The sequence below is a fragment of the Triticum dicoccoides genome, chromosome 3A, assembly GCF_002162155.2.
Source record: "Triticum dicoccoides isolate Atlit2015 ecotype Zavitan chromosome 3A, WEW_v2.0, whole genome shotgun sequence".
NCBI classification, from domain to species: domain Eukaryota; kingdom Viridiplantae; phylum Streptophyta; class Magnoliopsida; order Poales; family Poaceae; genus Triticum; species Triticum dicoccoides.
This window is the reverse complement of record NC_041384.1, coordinates 104,619,574-104,625,464: the sequence shown is the minus strand read 5'-3', so window position 1 is coordinate 104,625,464 and position 5,891 is coordinate 104,619,574.

Here is a 5,891-nt window from a genome sequence, read left to right as displayed (position 1 = left end):
GGATTTTGCCGTTCACTGAACCTTGACTTGGCGCTTTGCATCATGGTACCCGAGGGGCACGGATTTAGGAGAGTTGCCCCAGCTTCCAGGCTCGAACGAGGGTGACTCGCGAGAAGGCAGAGAGAAGGAAAAGCTCGCGAGGGCACCTGCCTAGCCCCCTTGCGAGGTATGCGAGAGAGAGAGAGATCATGGGTAAACCAGAGCCGAAAAACGCGGTAAAAGGCGAAGGAACCAAATCAGCAAGGAACGCCAAAGGCAAACTCGATTAAGGAAAAGCAAGCTAACTACGGAAAGCAAATGAAAAGCCGTGTCCGGCACCTAATCTAGTCTTCGAATCTTCTCACCAGCGCGGAGCTAAGTGTTGTCCACTAGGCGTGGGAGAGAGCCCCAGGGCCTGAGGCCGGCGCTCCTGAGACTCCGGGGCGTGTACAGCCCCAACTCATTATTACGTGAGACTGTCACGGGCGGCGGTTCTTCACAGGCACCGGACCTTGCTTCTCAGGCTCTGGGCCTTGCTTCTCAGGCTCTGGGCCTTGCTTCATGGGTAGAACTTCTAGAGGTGCTGGATGTTCCAGGCGTTTTGGATGGGTATCCCCTCTTGTGTCTCCAAGCGCACGGCACCAGGCTTGGCGATGTGAACGACCCTGAACGGGCCCTCCCACATGGGTGAGAGCTTGTGCAAGCCTTCCCTGGAGAGGACCCACCTCAGGACCAGGTCACCCGTCTCAAGCGTCCTGGAGCGAATGTTGCGGCAGTGGTAGCACCGCAGTGCTTGCTGGTACCTTGCCGCCCTTAATGCAGCTTCGCGACGTCATTCCTCCCCCAGCACGAGATCCATCCCCCGCATGGCGTCCTGCTGCGTTTCGTCGAACGCCAGGACCCATGCGGAGCGATGCCTGACCTCATGAGGGAGGACTGCTTCAGCTCCGTAGACGAGGAAGAACGGAGTCTCGCCCGTTGGCTTGGTAGCGGTGGTGCGGATGGACCACAGCACGGACTAGTGGCTCGTCGTGCCAGCCCCTGCCGCAGGCCTCCAGCTTCTTCTTGAAGGTCCTGGTCTTGAGGCCCCTTAGGACCTCAGCGTTGGCGCGCTCGTCCTGACCATTGCTCCTAGGGTGGGCTACCGAAGCGTAGCAGATCTGCGTTCCAAGGTTAGCACAGTAGGTTTTAAAGAGGTTACTAGTGAATTGCGAGCCGTTATCTGTGATGATGCGGTTGGGGACCCCGAAGCGGCTCACGAGGCCCTTGATGAACTTGATGGTAGAGCCGGCTGGAATGGTTCGGACGGCTTCCACCTCTGCCCACTTAGTGAACTTGTCGATGGCGACGTAGAGATAGTGGTAGCCCCCTGGCGCTCGCGGGAACGGGCCTAGGGTGTCCAGCCTCCAGACCGCGAACGGCCACGTGAGCGGGATGGTTTGGAGGTCCTCAGCAAGCTGATGGATTTGCTTGGCGTGGAATTGGCAAGCTTCGCAGGACTTCACCAGCTCGGCTACATCGTTAAGTGCTGTAGGCCAATAGAATTCGCTGCGGAAGGCCTTGCCGACGATGGTCCATGATGACGAGTGATGTCCATAGTCCCCGCCGTGTATGTCAGTCAGCAGCTCCCTCCCTTGATCATTGGAGATGCAGCACAACGTGACGTCGTTCGGTCGTTTCCTGTACAACTCGCCATCTTGAATGCAGTATGCCGTGGCCTGTCGGGACACGCGCTCCGTGTCCTCTTCTTTCTCCGGCAGTGTCCCGTGCATTAGGTACTCCCTGAACTCCTTGGTCCAGCACTCCTCCTAGGGCTCGAGCGCCAAGAGCAGCCGAACTCCTGAGGTTGGGCCGCAATCTAGGGCTCCCAAGGCCGGGGGCTGAGGGAGCTCCTCTCGAGGCTGAGTCGTGCTTAAAAGAGGCGGTGTAGCTGACGGCTTGAAGAGCCGCTCTTCGAAGACGCCTGGCTCCTGCGGTTGCCGCTTGGATGCTCTCTTGGCGATGTCATCGGCTTCCTTGTTGGTGCCCCGGGGCACGTGCTGCAGCTCCAAGCCTGCAAACTTCTTTTCCATTTTGCGCACCTCAGCAAGGTAGGCCTCCATGTGCTCGTACTTTGGCTCGTACACTTTGTTGGAGAAGTTGACGAGGAGCTGCGAGTCGCCCTTGACGGTAAGGCGTCTCACCCCCATAGCCGCCACAGCCTTCATGCCGGCTATGAGGCCCTCATATTCTACGATATTGTTAGAGACCTTCTCACCGTGCTGAAAGCAGAGTTGCACGGCGTAGCAAAGCTTGTCCTGAGTGGGCGAGATGAGCACTGCTCCAGCCCCCGCGCCCTGGTGCGCAAAGGCGCCATCAAAATACATGACCCAGCCGTCTGGTGCCTCGCTTCCCGGGAAAGTGGACCGGTATTCTCCTTCCTCAAGAGCCGGGGCATCTATCCATTCTGCCACAAAATCGGCAAGCGTGGCTCCCTTGATGACCCTGGTGGTGCTAAACTCCAACTAAAATGCTTGCAGCTCGATGTTCCATTCAGCGACCCTTCCGGCTGAGTTTGGGCTCCTGAGTATCCTCTCCAACGGGTAAGACGAGACGACCTTGATGGGGTGCCCCTGGAAGTAGTGTCGCAGCTTGCGCGAGGCCACCAAAAGTGTGAGCAGGAGCTTCTGCGGCATGGGGTAACGCGCCCTCACGTCCCACAGTACAGTGCTGATGAAGTACACTGGGTGCTCGACAAGGGCCGGTACACCGTTGAGTCTCGGGTCCCGTGTAGATTGCGGCATATCCTGCGGTGATGGGTCTCCTGAGACCTGACCGCCCTCGGGAGCCTTCGCGATGTTGCTATGTTGAGCTAGGTCTTCCGCCGCTGATGGCTTTGCTGCACCTCTCTAGCGCGGTGCTGTATCAGCTCCACCCTTATCTTGACGCTCTTCTCGAACCGCCACCAACGCCGCGCTGGCAGAGTACGGGGTGGCGGCAAGGTAGAGCAAGAGAGGCTCGAGAGGCCGCGGCGCCACCATCACCGGGGGGCTGGTGAGGTATTTCTTGAGGTCTCGGAAGGCCTGGTCGGCCTCCGGGGTCCACTCGAAGGGGCCTTTCTTCTTCATGAGCTTAAAGAAGGGCAAGGCACGCTCGCCTAGCTTAGAGATGAAACGCCCTAACGCGGTCACCCGTCCTGCCAGTTTTTGCATCTCCTTGAGGGTCTGTGGTGGGCTCATGTCTTCGATGACCTTGATCTTTTCCGGGTTCGCCTCGATCCCTCTGTGGGATACGAGAAACCCTAGCAATTTGCCGGATGGAACGCCACACACACACTTTTCCGGCTTAAGCCTCAAGTTCACTTGGCGCAAGCTCTCGAAGGTCTCCTCCAAGTCTTGAATCAACGTCCTCGCCTCGCGAGATTTAACCACTATGTCATCAACATAGGCCTCTGTGTTCCTGCCGAGCTGCCGCCCCAAGGCGATGTGCATCAGCCGCTGAAAGGTTGCGCCCATGTTGCGAAGGCCGAAAGGCATGTAGGTGTAGCAGTACACCCCACATGGTGTCAAGAAGGCCGTCTTCTCCACATCCTCCACCGCCATCTTGATCTGATGGTACCCAGAGAACGCATCCAAGAGACACAGCAGGTCGCACTCGGCGGTGGAGTCGACGATTTGATCGATGCACGAAAGGGGGAATGGGTCTTGGGGGCAGGCTTTGTTTAGGTTGGTGAAGTTGATGCACATCTGTTCCTTCCCACCTTTCTTCGGCACTACAACGGGGTTCGTCAGCCATTCGGGGTATCAAACTTCCCGGATTGTACATGCCGCCTCCAGCTTGTGTGTCTCTTGGACGATGAAGGCCTGCTTCTCAGTGGACTACCGTCTTGCTCACTGCTTCATGGGGCGTACGTTGGGGCACACCTTTAGATGATGCTGGATTACCTCTCTCGGGACCCCTACCAGTTGATCGGGCTCCCACGCGAATATCTCCTTGTTCGCGCGCAAGAACCTCACCAAAGCTTCTTCTTGCCCCGGGTTAAGGCCGGTTCCTATGGTGAAGGTGGCTCCTGAAGACCCATCCTCGTTTACCGGCACCTGCTTGGTCTCTGCCTTGTCTTGGGTGAACAACTGCTTTTTCTTGGTGGGCGCGGCCTCCTTGGCCTCCGGCGCACCGGCGCCGGCTGGCTGCGTTGCTGCCCCGGTCTTGAAGGCGAGCCTGAGCGCCATCACGGCCTCCTTAGCGCCCCCTTGGATGGTGAGGACGCCCTTGCTCCCTGGCATCTTCATGAGGTTGTAGGCCGGGTGAGTTGCAGCCATGAACTAAGCGAGGGCCGGGTACCCGAGGATGGCATTGTACGGGAGACCGATGCGGGCGATGTCGAAGTCCACTAGCTCGGTGCGATAGTTATCCCGCGTGCCAAAGGTGACAGGGAGGCGGATCTGCCCCAAGGGGTGAGCAGCTCCACCGCCCATCCCTGTGAAGGGCTTGCTGAGGCCGAGTCGTTCGAGCGGCACATGAAGAAGGCTGAAAGCTTCCACGGAGAGCAGGTTGAGACCAGCGCCGCCGTCGATGAGGGTCTTGGTGACGGCCACGTTGCAGATGGTGGGCGTGTAGAGCATCAGAAGCATCCCCGAGCCGGCAGTGGAGCCGGGGTGGTCTTCCGAGTCGAAGGTGAGGTCGGCTTCCGGCGCGGCCCAATCCGGCGGAGCCCCTGGGTGCTTGCAGGCGGCCCCAATCCGGCGGAAGAAAGGCTTGACGTGGCGATCTGAAGGAGGTGCTTGGGAGCCGCCCAGCAGTGCCGCGACTGCGTGGTGTGCCGGTGCCGCGTAGCGCGCAGTGAAGAGGTCGCAGAGTTCCCCCCAGGACGTCACTGTGGATCCTAGGAGGCCGAGCAACGAGGCGCGCGGCTCACCGGCGAGGGCCAGGGGGAACAAGTTTGCCATGATCTTGTCGTCACCTCCGGCTTCGTGGACGGCCTCCTCGTACGCTAACAGGAAGAGCGTCGAGTCTGCCGCGCCGTCGTAATGCGGCGGCATCTCCGGCCTGAACTTGACCGGCCACTGCACCCGCCGGGGAGCGGGGGCCAGGGCTCGGTACCCAGACTCCCTGCTGCCGGCGCCGGCCGAGGAGGTCGGTGGCGAGGTACCTGTCATGGGAGCGCGGTGCGGTGGTACGGGGCGCTGGTTGATGGAGAAAAGCTCCGGCGCACCCCTACCTGGCACGCCAAATGTCGGGGTTGGGGTTCCGGCAAACCCTTAAGGTTCGAACACTGGGGTGCGCGCGAAGTCTTTCCCTCCAACCGATCTACGCTCTAGCTTGCTAAGATCTTGCGGACGAACTCGACGAACTCAACATAGAAGGACACGAGGTTTATACTGGTTCGGGTCACCGTTGTGGTGTAATACCCTACTCTAGTGTGGTGGTGGTTGATTTCCTCTTGGGCTAATGATGAACAATACAAGGGCAGAACAGCCTCCTGAGGTTAAGGCGTTCTTGTGCTCGGTGAGCTTGTGTGTGAGGTGGTCTGTCTCAAGCTAAGATGATCTCTCTAGCTCAAATCCCCCATCCTACTGTGGTGGCTAGTCCTATTTATAGAGGCCCTGGTCCTCTTCCCAAATATCGAGTAGGAAGGGAGCCAACAATGGCGGGCTGATTTGATGGGGGACAGCTAGTACAAGCTATCCTGACAAAAGTAGCCTTCGCCTGCACAAAGTTCTGGTAGTGACACTGCTCTGGGCTCCACGATGACCTCTGTCTTGCAGTCCTTGGTCTTGGTCTTGTTGCACCGAAATGGAAACCTTTGCCTGATGCCTCGGTACTCCGCGGCTGCGCTTGCCCCCTTTGCACCAAAGAGGAAACAAGGAAGCTGTGCGCGCTGGCACCCGCGTGGCGCCCGCCTGGCGTCGATCGTCACGGCTCACGTTATGAGA